The sequence below is a fragment of the Etheostoma spectabile genome, unplaced genomic scaffold (genome assembly GCF_008692095.1).
Source record: "Etheostoma spectabile isolate EspeVRDwgs_2016 unplaced genomic scaffold, UIUC_Espe_1.0 scaffold00018966, whole genome shotgun sequence".
Lineage (NCBI taxonomy): Eukaryota > Metazoa > Chordata > Actinopteri > Perciformes > Percidae > Etheostoma > Etheostoma spectabile.
The window spans coordinates 3,359-25,520 of NW_022604594.1; the positions used below are offsets into that span (position 1 = coordinate 3,359).

The 22,162-nt window shown below is 43.2% G+C and overlaps 1 long non-coding RNA gene and 5 other non-coding genes across 6 annotated transcripts; 4 read left to right on the top strand and 2 right to left on the bottom strand.

Annotated features, from left to right (window-relative positions):
* The first annotated feature begins 13,347 nt into the window (after positions 1-13,347).
* Positions 13,348-14,658, top strand: LOC116683382 (uncharacterized). The gene is made up of 3 exons (XR_004330548.1): positions 13,348-13,412; positions 13,966-14,017; positions 14,560-14,658. It is a non-coding gene; the product is annotated as an uncharacterized LOC116683382 (long non-coding RNA).
* Positions 14,659-16,255: 1,597 nt separating this feature from the next.
* trnan-guu (transfer RNA asparagine (anticodon GUU)) lies at positions 16,256-16,329 on the bottom strand. The gene has a single exon. It is a non-coding gene; the product is annotated as a tRNA-Asn (tRNA).
* A 665-nt stretch (positions 16,330-16,994) lies between these two features.
* On the bottom strand, positions 16,995-17,076 carry trnas-uga (transfer RNA serine (anticodon UGA)). Its single transcript has one exon. It is a non-coding gene; the product is annotated as a tRNA-Ser (tRNA).
* A 362-nt stretch (positions 17,077-17,438) lies between these two features.
* On the top strand, positions 17,439-17,510 carry trnaq-cug (transfer RNA glutamine (anticodon CUG)). Its single transcript has one exon. It is a non-coding gene; the product is annotated as a tRNA-Gln (tRNA).
* A 1,483-nt stretch (positions 17,511-18,993) lies between these two features.
* trnaq-uug (transfer RNA glutamine (anticodon UUG)) lies at positions 18,994-19,065 on the top strand. Its single transcript has one exon. It is a non-coding gene; the product is annotated as a tRNA-Gln (tRNA).
* Positions 19,066-21,817: 2,752 nt separating this feature from the next.
* trnac-gca (transfer RNA cysteine (anticodon GCA)) lies at positions 21,818-21,889 on the top strand. The gene has a single exon. It is a non-coding gene; the product is annotated as a tRNA-Cys (tRNA).
* Positions 21,890-22,162: the final 273 nt, after the last annotated feature.

Sequence of the window (22,162 nt, forward strand, 5' to 3'; positions counted from 1 at the left end):
GCCTTCTCTGACCTCAAAAGTGCCCTAGCAAGGGCAGAGACACTCACCTCCCCAGACTACTCACTCCCATTTCATATGGATGTTTCTGAAAACAATGGCTTTCTCAATGCCATTTTATTTCAGAAAAAAGGGGGACAGACATGTACTGATGTACCACTCATCAAGGCTGGATACAGTCAGGAGCCTATGAATGGAATCAGTGGCAGCGGAGCGGCGCCACAAAAGACAAGATGGGATATGAGGTCTCATCAAGGAAAGATAGCAGCATCAGCCGAGATGTGCAGAATGTTGCTACCTGAGGCACACAGACCAACACATGAAGGAAAAAACAGACTCTCCTGAATCTGTCTGAGCTGTGGTGGCACCCCAATTTGAGGGACATGGTGACACATTTTTGTCAGGAATGCAGGGTGTGTGGAGAGCATAATGTTCAGAAACCATACACCACACTAAAAGGAGCGTACCCAGTCCCCACAGCTTGTTTTCAAGATATCAGTATAGATTATACTGATATGGGCGCAGAAAATGTGGTAGGGGAAAAAGGTATCTTCTGGTGATGGTAGACAGGTTCTCTAGGTGGGTAGAAGCCATTCCCACCAGAAAAGAGGACGCAAAAACAGTGGTGAAATGGCTCAAAACTGAACTCATCCCGAGGTATGGGGTCCCCAGGCAAATAAGGTCAGATAATGGCACACATTTTAACAACAAACTACTAAGAGAAGTAGAACAGGCCCTGGGAATCACTCATGCCTTCGGATCAGTTTATCATCCACAGTCACAGGGAATGGTGGAAAGAGCAAACCAGACATTGAAGGCTAAGATAGCCAAGGCATGTGCAGGAAGCAAGTTAACATGGGTAGAAGCGCTCCCATTGGCCCTCATGGCTATGAGGTCCTCAGAAGGACGAGAAACACATTTGACCCCACATGAAATAATGACAGGGAGAAAAATGCCAGGACCTCCACTAGATGGAGGCCACATGCCAATGTTAGATGTTCAGCAAATAGAAATGACAGACTATATGAAAAAGCTAACATCTCTGGTTTCAGCCCTTTCTACGCAGGTCCAGTTGGCGAACAGGAAACCGCAGGAGGAAGCAACACTACCTGTCAAGGTAGGCGACTGGGTCAGGGTCAAAGTTCACAAGAGGAAGTGGACTGACCCCAGGTGGTCCGGGCCTTACGAAGTAAGGGAGGTTACTTCACACTCGGTCCAGGTTAAAGGTAAAAAAGGAGCACCTTGGCACCACCTGACACATTGTGCCCCAGTCGCACCTCCTAGCCGCCCATTGGCAGAAATTAGAAAAGCAATCCAAAATGTATAGATGGAAGAGATGTTTTGGCGGGGAACAGCCCCCACATAGTACATCCATAACTTGGAAGGCAATGGGGTTTGGGAAAAGACAACAGTTGTCCTAGCAGTAGTAGTAGTAGTGGGAGTTGCAGCATTAATTCTGGGGTTGGAACATGCGTATGGGGACCGAGACCACAAAGAACAATCACCCGGTAGTGTCCAACCACCTCTCAGTAACAAAGGAAATGAAACTAGACGAGAGAAAAGAAGAGCAGTTTGGGCAGTAGTGAAGCAACACACTAAGGGCCCATCCCCAAGGTGCGGTGCCAGATTGACTCTCCCCTATGTGAGAGACTCAACCACGTCATTTACCTTTGATTTGTGTCAGGCTATAGACTGCGGGGGGTATAATAGTTTCTACAAAAACACAGATGTGTACATCTGTGACGACTATCAAAAGGTAGAGGACTGTGAAAGGAGCGCTTCCGGACAGGTGAAAGGTAGTCTCTGTAACAGCTGGTATGACGCGGGTTGGACAACAGGAGGGTGGAAACCATGGGCGAGGTTGACAGACAAAAGAGATTGGTGGGTACAACAAGATGAATGGGAGATATTATCTATACAGCGGGACTATAGTTCAGACCCCACGAAAAATCCCATAACCCTGTCAGTAAATAGAGCAATTGGGAGCAGGAACGGTCAGGATGTGTGGATGTTAGCCATAGGTGTATGGATAGCAGGAAGTGACCAGATACCCCCCTGCAGATAAATATTTTGGATCCCCTCACGCACACACAGAATGACACTGACATGGCAGAGACTACAGTAAAACCCCCCTGAAGGAGGAAGACGTAATAGTGCAGGACTTCTCTAAAATGAGGGTGGAAGATGTGTTAGAGTTATCAGCAGGTGCAGGCCAGGACAATTTATGGATCAGGTGGCTAATACAGAATGCCAAAGAACAACACATGGAAGGGTGCGTGGCCTGTGCCACAGCTAGACCAGTCATGTTCACTAACCCGGCCCCGTTGTTTTCCTAATGAGGACCCAGCAGGATATGCATGCATGTTGAACTTCACACACTCTAAGACAGCTTCCCGCAATTGTACTACCCTAGCATCCCTCTTTCCCCCAGGCTTTGAAAAACCAGGGTATTTTACCGCCATAAAGGGGGAGGGTGCAAGATATCACTGTTTCAATCTCACCGGATCAAGCAAGCCCACAATCAAACTAGGTGATATACCCCCAGACTGGTGTAATACAACTGTACAAAACAAACAGCCCTAGGCCCAGTGGCTAGAATAGGACTATTCTACTATTGTGGTGGTCTTAGGTTGTACTCCCAGATAAAGTTCCCAAATCAAACGTCAGGAGTTTGTGCTATGGTTAGATTAGCTATGCCCATATCTTTGGTAGGGAGTAGAGTCCACTATACCCACCATAAGGCTGTGCAACTGACCGTAAAGAGAAGGCGCAGGGCCCGTAGTATGCAAGGCCCGGCTTTTGATCCATGGGCGGGAACCCCAACCTATATAGACAGCATAGGAGTTCCTAGGGGTGTCCCGAATGAATACAAATTGGCAGATCAAATAGCCGCAGGATTTGAGAATATACCACTGCTTTCAGCCATCTTCCCCGTCACTCCCAGCAAAAATGTAGATAGGATAAATTTTGTGCATTATAATGTTTTACGCTTGAGCAATGCAACTAGGGATGCCATCGAAGGCCTGGCCGAGCAGACGGCCCCAACGTCCCTCATGGCGCTCCAGAATAGGATGGCGCTGGACATGCTGTTGGCTGAAAAAGGAGGAGTCTGTTCCATGTTCGGAGAGATGTGCTGTACGGTCATCCCTAACAACACTGCCCCGGATGGGAAGGTCACCAGGGCTTTGAACCAACTTCGAGCCCTTTCCCAGGAGATGCATGACGCCTCAGGTGTATCAAATCCATTGGAGGGGTGGATGACAACCTTTTTTGGCAAATGGAAGAATCTTATCACTGCTTGTTTGACATCTATTGCTGTTTTTCTCGCTATTCTAGTTACCTGTGGGTGTTGCTGTGTGCCCTGCCTGCGGACCATGACATCCCGGCTCATCACCACTGCCTTGTCCAAAGAAAAAGCGCCGCCTCCCTATTCCGCTGGGATGCTGCCATTACTCACCATGCCAGAGGACGGGGAGGACGTTGAGGCACTGCAGTTAGTGTAAAAGGTGTTCGCACCTAGTAGGTGCGAAAAGGGGGAATTTGTGGGAAAATAATACAATGACTGAGGTGGTGATGAACAGGGCACTCAGGAACGGCCACGTAAAAGCTGGCTTAAAGTATATACTGAATTAACCAAAGACTAAATAAGAGTGTGTGTATGTGTGACATATTATACATTATGCTTTGCAGCTGGGTTACAGCTAGGAGGGAGAGAACAGACAGGGCTATCTTAGTCAGATAAGCTACAGTGAGCACGGGAAGAGGAGATGGTGAGGCCAAGGACACTGAAGTTCGAGGACGGTCTGATAACTCAGAGAACAGGACGTACAAAACCAAGAAGGGAGTGAACATAGCTGTCTTGTGAAGTAAATGATAACTGAAAATAATACAGGCAAGAAGAAAGAGGGAAGAGAAGAGCAGGGAGTGTAACCCAGCAACAGTATAGCTGACCAATCAGGCCCCACAAGGGGAACCAATATAACCCTGAGCACACTATTGTTTAAGTGCCTTTTTGGGAACCTCTGTACTAGACAAGTTTCCATCAGGTCCGTGCATGTAGAATTGCTCGGAAACGCATTTCATCTGTTGACCACAAGAATAAACGCTGTGTTAATTCATCATGGAGTCAGTTGTCAGTTTATAGAAGGATTTCTCCAACACTGCTTCTGGCGAGAGCAGTCGTGTTTTTCCTCCTCTCCCCTCTTATCTCAGCTTGGCTTCTTCCCAGTCTGTCTGGATTGTCTTGTGATACTTTTTATTTTCTCTTTGTCCCCTGCCTGCTGTTTTCCTGGAAATATTCAACATGGAATTGATCATCTGGTCACTCAGCGCTATTGACAAGATTTTTTCACCTAAACATGCTTCTCCGGGAGAGCCGCATTGCCCCAGCGGGACGTTCCTGCAGGCTACACTCGCGATTCCTATTCACGGGATTGGCAGGTGGTCTGCCTGGATGTCCTGACTGTGAGGATGTCGAAGATATTTGGATAATTGGAATTCTGTTGGTGGGGCTCCTGATCGTCGGCCTTGGGGTCTCGCTGACCTATGGGAAAATTGGTAAGACAGCCGCCAGCAAATTCACCCACAAGCTGTCTGGGGAACTTAAAGAGTGCCTACACGGAGTGATTGAGGGGATGAAGGTTTTACATCTAAGGGCTAACCAGTCCGGTGAACTGTCTCGTAACATCTCAGACCGGACCGTGGAAGCGCAGAAGGGGATTGAAACCAACAGGGCCCAGTCGGTGGAGTTGCTTCGTGTGACCACCGGACTGGCAGAGAAGGTAGATGGACTGCAAAATCACTACGTGATATGGATGCTCGTATGACGCTGAGGTCGGTGACAACTGATTGATGGACATTGATTCGTACAAATTCCACCGAGTCACCCTAAATTTGATTGAAATTGATCAACTGTTTCCCCCCCGCCCCCCCCCCCCCCCCCCCTTCTCTGCCCGAAGCGGGAAACAATTTGCAGCTGACATTCTATCCTTTCCCTTGCACTGGCTTATCTCTTCAAGGTCACGCAGATGGACTGAACTTTTACCAACACAGACAGTCTGATGCGCTACATTTACACACACAACTCATTCTCATACACACACATACACCACCCCCCCGAACCAGCCCCGATCCGTCTGACTGCCTCGTTTCTTTCTTTCTTGTGTTCCACCTCACGTCCATGGTCAAGGCCGGACTGAACTGAGCTGTTTTTCAACAACCCACACAGTTTGTGTCTTCCATGCACTCACATCCACAGACACCATACACCAATTATTCCTTCATGTATGTAGTCTTGTGCATTATATTATGTCTTGTATTATCCTGCTGTCTGCATATATCCTTTTCAGAGTGCATGTGGCGGCGCTTTCACTAGCTGTGGCTCGGAGGCTCTCTAACCTCTCTAAACTGTATTTCGTTGCATTGTACCTGTACATGTGTGATGACAATAAAGTGAATCTAATCTGAATCTAATCTAAACGTTTTGCAACAATGAATACAACACATGCGGTTGCAATTATGAAGTAAAATGTAATGAACAAGAGTTTTCATACTCAATATAACTTTCTTTTTTTAACTTTTTATTTTTTTATGATCAGTGTGATTGTTTTTTTTTTGGTTCTTTTTTATTTTTTTTATTTCCACACCAGGTATATGTGTGTGTGTGTGTGTGTGTGTGTGTGTGTGTGTGTGTGTATGTGAGTGAGTGAGTGTGTGTGTGTGTGTGAGTAAGAGAGAGACACAGAGAGAGAGGGGGCGGGGGGCGGGGGGCAGCTGACATTTAAAAAAAAAAATCTCCGATGGCAGAGACGCAACGGGAGTTGCATTTAAACCAAGCAGCATGTCTGAAACCCACGTTCACCAGAAATCTACTGGTTACTATGTAAGGACTACAAACCCCACGTTCACCAGAAATCTACTGGTTACTATGTAAGGACTACAAACCCCACGTTCACCAGAAATCTACTGGTTACTATGTAAGGACTACAAACCGAAGTTAAAAACAAACCTGAAGCGGAAGAAACCCTAAACGTTAACGGAACAGATCCGCAGACCGAAATGACTGAAGTAGCGGGAGCGAGAGAGAGAGAGAGAGAGAGAGAGAGCGAGAGAGAGAGAGAGAGAGAGAGAGAGAGAGAGAGAGAGCGCATTTCTCCGTGTTCTGTGTGTGTGTGATTGATCCGAGCTGGTTTGTAGGCGGGGGGGGGGGCGCTGTGATTATCACAGAACGCTGCGCGGCCAGTTGAGGAGTTTTATTCAATCCGAGCACGGATATTAACTCATATTACTCGGATAATACTTGTACTCGGCAAAAGTGCTTTATCCGTACCGGATACTCGTTTCAGATACTCGGATCACCCCTAAAAATCAGTCTCAATGTCCAGATGTATTGCAAGATTGGCAGTCAACATTGCATGGCCCAGTGATGGTGGTATAGTGGTGAGCATAGCCACCTTCCAAGCAGTTGACCTGTGTTGGCTTCTCAGCCATCGCAGTTCTTTGAGTGATGTTACAGTGCAAGCAGTTTGCCATGGTTTGATTTCAGGCCACTACCTGGTTTGGAAACCATATACAACATTAACATTACATATTCCACCCAGGTTTCTTCTCTTATTCAGTGATCTCACAAAAAAGTCTAAAAAATCTGAAAATCTTCAGGGGCTGTATCTCAGTGATAGAGCACATTTTGAGTCCCAATGCCCAGATGCGTTACAAGATTTCAGTGATTATCGTTCGTACTGTCCAGTGATGGTGGTATAATTCAATTCAATTTCAATTCAATTTTATTATAGTATCGATTCATAACAAGCGTTATCTCAAGACACTTTACAGATAGAGCAGGTCTAGACCACACTCTAGAATTTACAAGGACCCAACAGTTCTAGTATTACCCTCCAGAGCAAGCAACAGTGCGACAGTGGCGAGGAAAAACTTCCTTTTAGGCAGAAACCTCGGACAGACCCAGGCTCTTGGTAGGCGGTGTCTGACGACCGGTTGGGATTACAATGAAGAGTGGTAGTAACAGTCACAAAAAATAAATAAAAATAAAATAAATAGTAGTTTGTTTGTAGTAGTTCTTTGTAGCATAGCAGGGCACTGTGCAGCGTTACAAGGCACAGCAGGACGTAGCTGGGCACCGCAGAACGTAGCAGGATGTAACATGGCATCGCAGGACGTGTAGCGGGACCATGGCGACAGCTGCTACCATGATTTTGGCGCCTCCCTGATCCAAGGAAAATATAGTGGTGATATAGTGGTATAGTGGTATAGTTTTTTGCCATCTCTGACGGTCATTGGTATGCAGGTCACTTGATGTATTACAAGCAAATACATAAGGCCCCACCCAACAGTTTTGTGATAAGTGGCGTGCAACTGTATGTCAAAAAGGGTTAGGGTCAGAAAAAGCCTCAAAAAGCCATAAAGCAAAAGCTTGGGGCTTAAAGATCGAGCTCCCGCTCATAAAACCTCAGACAGGCGCAGTCTCTGTGGCGCAATAGGTCAGCGCAGTCAGCTGTTAATTGAGAAGATGGTGGTTCAAGTCCACCCAGGGACGTTTGTTGGTTAAACAACCTGGAGTAAGCCAACTCTAGGGTTTATCATTCTGCAGGTGAATATAGAGCAGCCCAAAGATAACCCAAGTGGTCTTACCTTTATCTGAAGGTACAGTTCTGAAAACCATGTACTGTACATATTAATCTTTACGGTCATTGGTATGCAGGTCACTTGATGTAATCCAAGCAAATACATAAGGCCAGACAGAGACAAAAAGTGAGAGAAAGAAAAAGAGACTAGCTGTCTAAAGGATAACCAGTTGAGATTGTGTGCGTCTTTGAGAACTGTAAGTCATATAACTGATGTTGTCAGTTCATTTTAAACTAATGAGGAAGAATTTGACAAATCAAATCAAGTCCAGGAACTTATTCTTTCAAACATCACACCTGAGTCTCTCAAGTCCTGACCATTCCCTGACGGGAATCGAACCCAGGCCGCAGCGGTGAGAGCGCCGAATCCTAGCCACTAGACCATCAGGGAGTCACATTTTTCAAATTTATCTTTGTAGATGTGAGTATTCTTTTCACTTACTGGAATGACTCATATTGTTTTAGGCGACATTCACTTAAAGTATCCAAAGTGCACAATACTCCACTGTACTCTTGTTTAATACATATACACATCAACTTTCTTTTATATTAATGCATAAACACATCAAATTTCTTTTTCATTAATGCATATACACATCAACTTTCTTTTCATTATATCATCACTATTCATTATGTCATCGTCACTATTCATTATGACATCAACTTTTATAGATTAATGCATATACACATCAACTTTCTTTTATTATATTATCACCATTCATTATGTCCTCATCACTATTCATTATGTCATCGTCACAATTCATTATGACATCAACTTCGTTTTAGATTAATGCACATACACATCAACTTTCTTTTATATTAATACACATCAACTTTCTTTTTCATTAATGCATATACACATCAACTTTCTTTGTAATAAATGCATATACACATCAAAATTCTTTTTGATTAATACATATACACATCAACTTTCTTTTGATTTATGCATATACACATCAACTTTCTTTTTGATTCATCATCACCATTCATTATGTCATCATCACCATTCATTATGTCATCATCATAATTCATTATGGCATCAACTTTCTTTTTAATAAATGCATATACACATGAACTTTCTTTTAGATTAATGCTTATATACGCATCAAGGTTTGTTATAGATTTCTTCATATACATAACAACTTTTTTATATTAATGCATATACACATCGACTTTCTTATTGATAAATGCAGTCTCTGGTTCTGGCTCGCTTTCGCAGCGTAATAACTCCTGAAAACAGCCGATCTGGTTGGGGAGAGTTCTAGCCCGACCAGGCTCCTCTCTTTACCCTGTCTCTCTTAGTTATGCTGTAATAGTTTGAGCTCCTCTTCCTCTATCTTCTATCTTTTCATTTATGTGCATCCATGTCCCAGAAATGCTTGTTACTAACCTAGCTCTGGGGAGTTACTCCCCGGAGTCCTTATGTTCTTTTTTCCCCAGCATGTTCCCTCGGATCAGGGATGCTCCAAAATCATGGTAGCAGCTGTCGCCATGGTCCCGGTCCATGTTCATCTGCTACACTCTGCGGTGCCCAGCTACGTCCTGCTGTGCCTTGTAATGCCGCACAGTGCCCTGCTATGCCATGAACTACCACAAAGAACTGCTACAAACTACTATTTTTTCTATTTTTGTTATTTCTACTCTTTACTCTAACCCTAACCCGTCAGACACCGCCTACCAAGACCCTGGGTCTGTCCGAGGTTTCTGCCTAAAAGGAAGTTTTTCCTCGCCACTGTCGCACTATTGCTTGGAAATGTGGTCTAGACCTACTCTATCTGTAAAGTGTCTTGAGATAACTCTTGTTATGTATTGATACTAAAAATAAAATTGAATTGAATTGAAAATAAAATACATCTCACAAATGAAAACCATTGATACCTATTGAAATTGATTAATTAATTAATAAGTGTGCTACTTGGCTCCAATACAGGTCTGTGTCTGTCCATCTGCTCCATTTCACTCCCCACTGAGTCAAAATTAATGCCCCGCCCACAACACTTTGGTAAGGCTCTGCATTATTTTGGGGGACAGCGAAGGCCTCTCGCAGTTCTTTATCTCCTCCCCTGAAATTTGTCCCACGATCTGAGAACAACTCAGTGGGGGCATTTCTCAATACCAAGTAAGCAAAGAACGGACTTGTGTTCTTGGGGAGACCGTACTTGCTAGCTGTACCTGGAAGACTGAACTCTCAAGTTCAGAAGCACACAAAACGCTGTTGACAGTTTTGAGACGAAGCGTTCTTCCTGTTATTGCGCAACACCCCTAGCATGAAGGGCGCTTGCCACTTTATAGTTAGCTTTGATGTGTGTATTCATAATAAAGCAAGGACGGTCACCCTTCACACCGCCTTGTTGTTTTGTTGTTCAGTCTTCCAGGTTTTCATTTAAAGTGCTATTAAGTATCACGGGCCAATAACTGTATAAATACCGACACAACGGCGGGGAAAAAATCCTTGTAACATTTTAATTGAAAGCAGAAAAGAAACGTTAAAATAGGTATTAAAATTATAGATGGACTGGGTAAAGTTAGTCACTGCCGTCTGTTTATGTTACAGAGAAGCAGAAGAGGAGCCCGAGAGGGAGGAGAGCCAGGATGAAGAGGACAGACATATATATGACAGCGGAGAAAATTGTTTAAAATATCTTACAATATCTTGGACCTGGCTTTGCTGCAGTGGTCTGTCTAAATGTGGGGCCAGAGTGGTCTGTCTAGACGTGGGGCCAGAGGGGTCTGTGAGCTGACTGACTGACCGGCTCGCGGCTGGCGTAGCAAGCTCGCCCGCCGGGGTTTGCGGAGCTTTCAAACTCCGAAGGCTTTTTTAATTCACCGTCAATTTTCGTTGAACTGCCTATATTCAAAATCTACACAGCTGATTTCTCGCCATAAAACATCTTAAAAATGAATTTATTGATTTAATAATAGACGTAAATTGTGAAAATATGTGTACCGGAAACCATAAGCGCTTTACACCCGAATTGAATGCTGGGATACCTGCCCGGCCAAGTTCACACAAGTTACCATCCGATGTATCCTCGGTAAAATGGCGTGTCGAGATCACATCCGGGATTTTAACTGTTCTTGGCAAAATACTAAATGTGTATTGGGTCAGTACTTTGGCCACCAAACATGACGTTTCACAAGAACACAAGGACACAAGTCCATAGAAGAACACAGATTGAGAAACGCCCTGGGAGTCCCTCTGCGGGCAATGAACCTCCTCAGGGCCATCAGAAATGAGTCAGCATCGATGCTGGTGAGGAGATCTAAGTGCACAATCCAGGTGGTGACACACTTCTTCTTGAGACACCACCCCACCTTCACCTGGAACGGCCCAAAACAGTGCATGTCAGTGGATTGAAATGGTGCTTAAATAGGAGCAGGCGGGCTGCCAGTAGGTCGGCCATTTTGGGAGTCACTGGTTTATACCACCGATGACACTCATCGCAAATGTGCTGGTGAGGACAAATGGCCTCACGCCCTCTGAGGATCCAAAATGTGCGCCGTATTTCTGCACACACCCTCTCCGGGCCAGGGTCATAATTTGGGGGAGGCAGTAGCTCAGTCCATAGGGAGTTGGGTTGGGAACCGGAGGGTCACTGGTTCAAATCCCCGTATGGACCCAAAAAGTTGGGAGTGTGGATTGGTGGCTGGAGAGATGCCACTTCACCTCCTGGGCACTGCCAGGTGCCCTTGAGCAAGGCACCGTACCCCCCCGACCGCTCAGGGCGCTGGTTCAGCTGGCAGCCCACTTACTCTGACATCTCTCCATGTATAGTGCATGTATAGGTCCTGAGCATGTGTGTGTATTTCAGGCCTGTGTGTGAGTACTAACAAAAAAAAGTGTGTACACAGAGTGCAGTACAGTAATTTCCCCATTGGGGACTAATAAACAAATTATCTTTATCTTATCTTTATAATCCTTTATCAGAAGTTTGACTGCAGGGTGACTAGGATACCCAGAAGGTGTTTTATTTGCCTGATAACCAATGAAATTAATTAAAAGTGTGCTTCTTTGGCACCACTTAAGGTCTGTGTCTGTCCATCTGCTCCATTTCACTCACTACTGAGTCAGACTTAATGTGTAAACAACTGAACAGAGTACAGTGGAGTATTGTGAACTTTGGATACTTTAAGTGAATGTCGCCTAAAACAATATGAGTCATTCCAGTAAGTGAAAAGAAAACTCACATCTACAAGATAAATTTGAAAAACTGACTCCCTGATGGTCTAGTGGCTAGGATTCGGCGCTCTCACCGCTGCGGCCCGGGTCAATTCCCGGTCAGGGAATGGTCAGGTCTTGAGAGACTCAGGTGTGATGTTTGAAAGAATAAGTTCCTGGACTTGATTTTGATTTGTCAAATTCTTCCTCATTAGTTTAAATGAACTGACAACATCAGTTATATGACTTACAGTTCTCAAAGACGCACACAATCTCAACTGGTTATCCTTTAGACAGCTAGTCTCTTTTCTTTTCTCTCACTTTTGGTCTCTGTCTGGCCTTATGTATTTGCTTGTATTACATCACGTGACCTGCATACCAATGACCGTAAAGATAATACGTACAGTACATGGTTTTCAGAACTGTACCTTCAGATAAAGGTAAGGCCACTTGGGTTATCTTTGGGCTGCAGAATGATAAACCCTAAAGTTGGCTTACTCCAGGTTATTTAAGCATCAAACGTCCCTGGGTGGACTTGAACCACCATCCTTTCAGTTAACAGCCGACTGCGCTGACCTATTGCGCCACAGAGACTGCTGCGGTCTGTGTTTTTTTGAGCGGGAGCTCCATCTTTAAGCCACAAGCATTTGCTTTATGGCTTTTTGAGGTTGCGCTGCACATGTATGCTTATCAGGCTATTTTCCTGTTACTCAGAAATTGGGGAAGCTGACTCATGCGGGAATGTAGAAGCTGGACGTGCATTGTATTTTTCTTACATGTCAATTGGATTCTGACTTTGAATTCAAATATTTGGCATCCAAGACAATTTGGGAACTGAAGATGTATCAGTCATTGTGCTGGTGGTTTCTTGGTCACAACAACAAGCTTGATCATACAGTTACACGCCATGTATCACAAAACTGTTGGGTGGGGCCTTATGTATTTGCTTGGATTACATCAAGTGACCTGCATACCAGAATCAGAATCAGAATCAGAATCAGAATCAGCTTTATTCGCCAGGTATGAGGACACATACGAGGAATTTTCTTTGGAGCATTGTTGCTCACACTGTGCTTACACACGAAACACAAAAAACAAAACAAAAAAATATACACACTAGTCTATACACACAATATATACATACTCTAAACAGAACAATACAGAGGCCGTCAGAGATGGCAAAAGTACTCACTGCCCGTGCTCAAGTAGAAGAACAGATAATTGTGTTAACAAATACTCTGGTAAAAGTAGAAGTACTGATTTAACTTCTTTACTTATGTTGTTTTTACACTTTTGTTTTTGTACAGACTTAACAACTTTTAAGGCTATTGTCACCGTTTTGACAGAGCCCTGCTCCCAGTCTCTATGCTAAGCTAAACTTGCTGCTGGCTGTAGCCCTTATTTTATCATTATCATTACTTTAATCCTGGTTTTAAGTACATCATGTTTGGTGCAGCCCAAGTTAACTTTAGCATTGTATATTAATATTGTCCCCATCTCAAAATAAAGTTTTCCAATGGGTATTTGTTCCAGTATGGGAATGTAGGCCATCACTTTGTGCCAGAGTCTCGGCCAGAACATCGGCATGAGGTGGAACAACGTACGCAACTCTGCAGGTAAAAGATAACATGAAACCTTGAGAATGCAGGGGGGCGATAGAGAGATCTAATAAACCAGGCGCTTAACTGAATAAATGATCAAAGCAAGATCAATGTGGGAAGGATTGAGAGGAGGAGGGATGGTTTTGAGGGGGGTGTTGGAGAGAGAGTTGGGTGTTGGATCCGTGTCCATCAGTTCTCTTCTGTCATTAGACTCTTCTATTGGGTGACAAGTCACCTGTGTCCAAGAAGGAGGGGGCGGTGGTTAGAACATTGCTGCCACTGAACACTGGGCTCTGACTAATGTTGAAGAGCCATTATGCCTATTATTCAACGTCAGGACAAGAGCTCAGTGCACACACTATAGGCTCTCCATACCTCTGTCACTAGGTGCCAGTTCTATGGAAAGTCTATTCTTCTTTGCTGATCATAACTCTCGCTGCAGCACGTAAAGTGTTATATCTTGGGTTGTAAATGCCAATTAACACATTTTTTTTTCCTTTACTTTCCTTTCCTTTGAGTCGCCTTTTCCACTCATCTATGCTCTTCTTCCTCCTTGTCTTCATTACAGGGGACTGCAGGTGCCCAGATGCTTAGCTGGGCTGCATCATGGAAGACACAGGGTAAACATTCACATCATAGCACACTGATGTGAACAACAAAAACAAAACACAACAGACCTGTAAAATTAATCTCTTCTCTGTTTGTTGACAAAATTAAACAGAAAGACTGTTTTCTTGTCGCTGCAATTTGTTCTGTTCATTTTGCTTAATTAGACAATTAAACACCGGTAACAGAGGGATGCTTTGACTTTTAATCACAATCTCAATCACAGCTTGTATTTGATGCGTTGAAACATCAGACACCAGCATGCCCACCACCTTGAAAGAATTACAAAATTAATTAAAAGTACACAGAATGTGATTTTTTAATGTGATTTGGCTCTCCTAAACAGAGGGAACCATACAGATTTGAATTATTCATATGAGTAATATCCTACTACAGATGGTAACATTTATGTCAGATTGCAAAGTGGTGGCACAGACACCCACATTCCTTACTGGCAGAAAAGTTTTGAGCAGTTTTTAATTTTTTTGTCATGTCCTGGTCTCGATCTGTGTGTGTGCGTGCGTGTGTGTGTGCGCGCGTGCGTGTGCGAATGCAGATACTATCTACCCAGAAAGTTTTCTCGCTGCAGCGTTGATGAGTACATCCAGTTCTTGCTCCAGGGGGGCGGGAGCTGCCTCTTCAATAAGCCGAACAAGGTGAGGGCCATGTGGGGCCTCTGAGCATCATTCATAGACTATTAATTATTCTCAAGTCAAATGTTTATTGGAAAACACATACTAACATGAACATAGAAGGGCCATGTCGGGCCTCTGAGCATCACTTATAGACCAAGTAATTATTCTCAAGTCAATCTTTTTATTGGAAAACAGATACTTACATGACCATAGAATATATTTAGTTTTCTCCTTTTAAGAAATGCATATTAGTATCTCCATACTTCCAGCCAACAATCTCCTATATTACTGACACATTTCATCTCTCCTCCATCTGTACAGGCTTAGCAATATACTTAAAATATAAAAGTAAAAGTAGCCTTATGAATGACAAAGCTCCCTGGACCAGACACATGTTACTAGAGAGCACACTGAGAAACTACAGTGGACATGGAGAAAAGACTCTTTATTCTTTATTCTTTATATGCCATTGCCTACATTTTAAATGGCTGTCTGCCAATAGGCCTAAAACATATATAAACATATAGCCTATTTATATTGACAGAGACTGGGACTCCAGGTTAATAAGATTCTGACCGAGTAGCAAGATATGAATTCAAGTGTGATTTTGTGAGAAGTCTGTGTATGTTCCAATTTAATTAGATTAAATTTTGTAATGGTAACTCCAGGGAAATTATTTGAAATTTAGTGAGGACTAGATTAGAACTGGATTTAAAGCTAATTGTGGTTTCCAACTTCGGCCCAGGTGTGTCTGTTAAAACACAGACGGAGACAACTTCTCTCTGTTGATTTATTACAATCAATCATCAGTATAAACATGGGGGGGGGGGCAGCTCTGCTATGAATGTGTGTGGTAATAAATGAAATAAACAACATTGTAAAGGCTACCATACACAATGTATAGGAATCATATATGCTAGTAAATAATAACAAAACCAACTACTAATACATATCTTAATGAGCAAGGACGTTCAACAATCGCCATTATATCGAATCAACAGCCAGGTGTAACCTAGCCAACAGTAGAAGAACGTAAACAAGCTAACTTTTAAATGTACCAGAACTACAGACCAACACAACAACAGGCTTACATGAACTGACAACATCATTTATATGACTTACAGTTCTCAAAGACGCACACACATTCTCAGCTGGTTATCCTCCAGACAGCTAGTCTCTTTTTCTTTTCTCTCATTTTTGTCTCCGTGTGCCGTGCGCGCCTGCTCGTGGTGTGAGGCGGGTGTCCGCGCTATTCTCCGACATGGACTCCAAATCACACCTGATAGACAACCTTTAGTACAAAACTAAAGTAACAAGCCAATTTTGTAAAATGTAGGGAGTAGAAAGTACCGATATTCGAGTAGAAGTAAAAAGTCGCCCAAAAAATAAATAGTAAAGTAAAAATACCTGAAAATTCAACTGGAGTACAGTAATGAAGTATTTGTGTTTTGTTAGTTCCCATCTCTGATGACCGTAAAGATTAATATTTACATGGTTTGCAGAACTGTACCTTCTAATAGAGGTAAGGACACTTGGGTTATCTTTGGGCTGCTCTATGGTCTTCTGCAGAAGGATAAATCCCAGAGTTGGCTCACTCCAGATTATTTAAGCAACAAACGTCCCTGGGTGGACTTGAACCACCATCCTTTCGGTTAACAGCCGACTGCGCTGACCTATTGCGCCACAGAGACTGCAACTCCCTGATATTTTATGAGCGGGAGCTCGATCTTTAAGCCACAAGCATTTGCTTTATGGCTTTTTGAGGTTGCGCTTCACAGGTATGCTTATCAGGCTATTTTCCTGTTACTCAGAAATTGGAGAAGCTGCCTCTGTGGTCTTCTGCAGAAGGATAAATCCCAGAGTTGGATCCCTCCAGGGAGCTCGATCTTTAAGTCACAAGCATTTGCTTTATGTGAGCTTTGCTAACTGTGAGAAACTGTCACAAACGCCGATGCAAGGTGATGCAGCGGCGTCTAGAAGCTGAGGAGACAGGCTTAATTGCGGTGGTGGAACATGTCTATGTCTGTGGATCCTCATGGAGGCAGCTTAATTGATTGTTATGTTCCCTTATTTGTGCGATATAACAGAGATCTAATGTTTTATCAAACCGGGTTGGGAGAGTAACATTTCTGGTTACTTCTTGACAAATACAGCAAGTAACGTCACTCAAAGAAAGTTACTGGCTGGGAACCAAAGCCATATCAACTGCAACACATTTGGGCATTGAGAATGAAAATAAATGCTCAGAGATGCATCAGTGGCTTCCAGTAACTATTTGATATTATAGTATTGTCCATGAAGGTACATCTGCCATTTGTTATAATGAGATGTGTGACCACAATTAAAGAGCGCCTCTCGTTGTTGGCAGGATTCGAACCTGCGAGGGGAGACCCCAATGGATTTCAAGTCCATCGCCTTAACCACTCGGCCACAACAACCTGAAAAGCAGTGTAATACTGATTTGCACTAATATTTACACTGACTCACGAAAAAAACACGAGTAAAATTAAAAAACACTGCATAAACTTTGCTACCGTGTGTTTATTTAAATATGGTAGACTTTACATGTAGGTGTATACTTTACTGCAAATTAAACTGAGATGTCAGGTTTCAATCTCCACCCCTGAAAAGTGCTGCTTCTAAGCCGGATTACGTCTGGCCATGTCGTAAATAGTAGGGGCGAGGACTCAAAACCGAGAATATATTGGGGCGTGATATTTTAATTGTTGTGATTGTTGTGTGCCTTTAATATCACACATGTAGATATAATGAAAGAAACTGCCTAGCAAACTCTTTCGAAGGTTCCATGGTGTAATGGTTAGCACTCTGGACTCTGAATCCAGCGATCTGAGTTCAAATCTCGGTGGAACCTGTTTTTAAGCCACAGCATAGGTGAAAACATTCAACCTTTCAACTTTCCACATCTAGTTTAAAGTAAGCTTATGTTGGTGGGGGCATGTTGAGGAGTCACCTGGTTGTTAATGTAATCTGAAGGAGCTCCAAATTGACAGTATTGACTGGAAGTGATAGGCTTTGAGTTGCATGGGGGAAACAAACTTTGTATTCAGTCTCATAATCACCATAAAAATAAGCTATCATTGAAATTTGAACTTGTGTTGCTGCAGTCAGAGTATACAGTGTTCATCCTGAATGGGCCAGTATAGAGCATCAGAATTGCTAATTGATCTATTAGCTTTGGAACCCCCTTTCCCCACAGCTTTCAACTGTCAGATATGGGTGGGGGAGTGGGCACTGTGTCAAACCCTTTCTGTGTAAAAACTAAAGAAGTCTCTTGGATGAGAGACAAAACTTCTGCGGAGGACCTTTTACCAAGTCCAATGTCCCTTGGCCTAGTTGTGCACTTTTGGGGTAATAGCATGGATCAAGAACCAAAACGGACACATCTGGACTCATTGTGGGAATTGTACGGCAATATATGACACGTTTAGACCATGAAGACAGTTATCAGTTTATTCCCATCTGGCAGGTTTATTTGTGGACTCAGTTGGACATTTTGAAGATAATTGCACAATGTTGACCCAATTGTCAGTCTATTTCCCATCTAGCAGGGACATTTCTGGATTCAGGTGGACATTGTTGACAGAAACATTGGTGGATCTTGATTCCCACCATAGGATTTGGCCTGTATTGCACATTCCCTTCACATCACACGCAATGCCATGCCATTGTCAAGCACATTGCCACAATGGTGACTTCCTTCCATGTCTCCATGAACGCCCATATATTGGACTGACAGTTGAGAAACCTTCCCTTGTTAACTATGACATGGATGACTGAGACCTACAATAGAGTGACATGTTTAATTCACTATCTTATAATTTTTTAAACAGGTCCTACTGAACATCTGTTGGATCAGTCAGGATGGCCGAGCGGTCCAAGGCGCTGCGTTCAGGTCGCAGTCTCCACTGGAGGCGTGGGTTAAAATCCCACTTCTGACAACTAGTGTTTTCATCTGGAACTAATGTCTGACACATGATATCGCGATTAAAGAATTGATCAGTTCTTTGTATGTAAGAGGACATGAATGTGCCCAAGAAACGCAATTGCAAGTGCAGCGTTTTGTGAGCATCTTTATTGTCAACAGATGTAAAGTTACCATGTGTTTGTACACAGTAGACATCTACTGCTGTATTCACTGTCTGTGGCAAGTCCTTCAAAACCTGTTCTTGACTTGCTTCTTCCCACATCCTCTGAACGCTTAGCTTACTAAATGACTTAAGTTGGCAAGCAATTGTTGCTTTTTCATCTTCATTGTGACTGTTGTGTGCCTTCAATAGCATACATGTGGATATTATGAAAGAAACTTCCAGGCAAACCCTTGCAACACTTTTAAGGGTTCCATGGTGTAATGGTTAGCACTCTGGACTTTGACTCCAACGATCTGAGTTCAAATCTCAGTGGAACCTGATTTTAAGTTGCATGTATGCATTGGCTTAAGTTAAGTGTAGTATTTTGTTTGTGTTGTAGTATCTTGTTTGTGTTGTAGTATCTATAGAGATTTGTGGTGTAGTATGGAACCATTGTCCTGTCTTTTATGTATTATGAAACTTATTGCCGTCTGTCTTGGCAGGACTCCTGGAAGAAGAGTTACTGTAGCTCAATGGGATTGTTCCTGGTTAAATAAAGGTTAAATAAAAATAAAATGAATCTGTAATATGTCAAACATTCCTCTCTTCATTACCGACATACTGGAAGTCGGCCATGTTTAGTTGGATGCTCTCCAGTTATTGCTGTTTGGTAGATTGACATTATATTTTCCTACTTGGGGACTTTTCATTTCATATTCTTTGTCTGACATTTTCTATTCCCTGTTTGTTTTTTCTGTGACTGCATGTGGTTTTAAATCTGTTGGAGTTTCTTCAGACTAAAGCAAAGACACTGATGATGTCATCCAAAAGAAACATAAAGGACAGCAAAACCTTCCCAGAAGACACTAAAGAATGACGGAGCAGCAGGAAACAGAGCAGCTCAAATAGCAAACAGCTGATTTATTCATCTGACTCGTAGAATAACGCCAATGATTGACTTGTTTTAAATGTCTGGGAATGTGGAACAGCTCCATGCTGACTACCTGAAATAAAACAAGGCCACATGCTGATTATTGGGACTTGATTTGATGGATTTATTCTCCTGTTGTGTCTCTGTTTAAACTCCTAATTTAAAGGTAAAGTCAGGGTCCACTAAAGGTTGTGTTGTTGTTGCTGACAGACTCAGATCATTATTCTAAGTGTGTGACAACATTATGGATGGATCCCTGCAGAGATAGACCTGTTAGTTAAAGAGGAACATCCTTTTAGTTTAGATCCTTAGTTTCCAACCAGACCAGATCGGTGATTGTAGGACAGTGGAAGATGAACCAAGACGGCTTTTCATATATATATTTTCTTTCTTTTTGACTATAGTTGTGTTTGTTATTAACAGAAATCAACCTGTTGACAAGAAGCTTCTTTTTTCATGTTCAGGAGAAGGCCTGTTTCAGCCAGACTATGAATTGATTCATGAAATCCCTGTTATTAATATCTAGTCAGTCCCATATGGTCTAGTGCAGGGGTCGGCAACCTTTACCACTCAAAGAGCCATTTGGACCAGTTTCACACAGTAAAGAAAACACTGCGAGCCACAAAACCCTTTAAATTTAAAATGAAATAACACTGTATATAACACATTTGTGCTATGTATAAACAAACTAAACTGTGTTACATTTATGAAATCAATGAACGACTGCAGAGAAAATGAAATAACATTTCTGCATGCAACAAATCATTTTAACTCCGAAAAAAAACAAAAACGTTGGTTAACGGTTTGGTAAAATAGGGCTAGCACTGTCAACTTGGCTAAAATGGCAAAAACTCCACAGGGTCTCAGGGTAAACGACACACAGGGCAGCGCATCCTTTACCCTGAAGAGCTGTGTTCAGGTGTTCAGGTGCGCTGTCATGTCTACGAGACCAGCCACTCTGGTTGTTCCCGGCTCGTCCAGTAACGAACGGAACTGACGGGAATTAAACCTTTCGCCATTAATTTGCTCAGAATCTGAATGACAACATTCATGACTTCTGTGCATTCCGGAGGAGATGTTTGAGCACACAGGTCTTCTGGGCAGGATGCAGTGAAAAGTCAGCAACTTCCTGTCCAGCAACTTCTGCAGCAAAGCACAAAGCCGTTGTGCGCGCCTGTCATACTCGGTGCTCCGTCTGTACCACTGACACCGGGGGGGGGGGGTTATTTCTGCTCCTTGCTCTTAAACAATTCAAGACAGCCTCACAGACCCCCCCCCCCCATGTTGGCCTTTAAGTGGTATCAACTGGATCATTTTTACTTGTGGCCCAGTTGAGTTTACATACTGGCAGAACAGCGCAATTTGTTCAATATCACCTTAGTCTTTAGATTCATCACAGGCAGTTGAGGAGGCCACAGGCCACAGCTGAAATGATGTCTTTAATTTGCTGTACAAACTAAAATAAAATACATTTTAATTAAATATTCATTAAGTATTTTTTAAAAGCTGAGCCGCATCAGAGGGATCAAAGAGCCGCATGCGGCTCCGAACCGCAGGTTGCCAACCCCTGACTAACTGTACTAAAATGCCCCCACAGTCACCAGATCTCAGCCCAATAGAGCATCTTTGGGATGTGGTGGAACGGGAGCTTCGTGCCCTGGATGTGCATCCCAAAAATCTCCATAACTGCAAGATGCTATCCTATCAATAGGGCCAACATTTCTAAAGAATGCTTTCAGCACCTTGTTGAATCATAAAGTTTATAGTAAGGGCATAGAATTGAATATTCCCAGAAATGTGTTACTAACCTAGCTCTGGGGAGTCACTCCCCGGAGTCCTCATGTTCTTTTTTCCCCAGCATGTTCCCTTGGATCTGGGAGGCTCCAAAATCATGGTAGCAGCTGTCGCCATGGTCCGCTACACGTTTTGCGATGCCATGTTCATCTGCTACACTCTGTGGTGCCCTGCTACGTCCTGCTGTGCCTTGTAATGCCGCACAGTGCCCTGCTATGCCATGAACTACTACAAAGAACTTCTACAAACTACTATTTTTTCTAAACCAACAGGCCCGTCAGACTCCACTACCAACAAAGGTAACCACATGGTGGAGGCCCAGCCATTGTTTTGATGCACCATAGTCTTATTCCACATAGAGTGTGTGGGGGTATAGCTCAGTGGTAGAGCATTTGACTGCAGATCAAGAGGTCCCCAGTTCAAATCTGGGTGCCCCCTGCAAGAATGTTTGTACCCTATCATATATATGATAGTTCTTGTTGTTGATGATACTTGAAAAAAGCATGCATGTAACTAATGTTGCTTCTTTCCAGAAACCCTTGTGCTTTCTCCTTGTCAGATTCCTTGGATTGTGGTGGCACCTGAGTAGTGGATGCAGCTGCTGCCGTGGTCTGCTAGACGCCCTGCACTATTACTGCTACTATTATTAGTAATAGTTCTTTCTACCTTACTGCTGCCATAAGTACCACCGGTCATCTTTTCATCCATTCT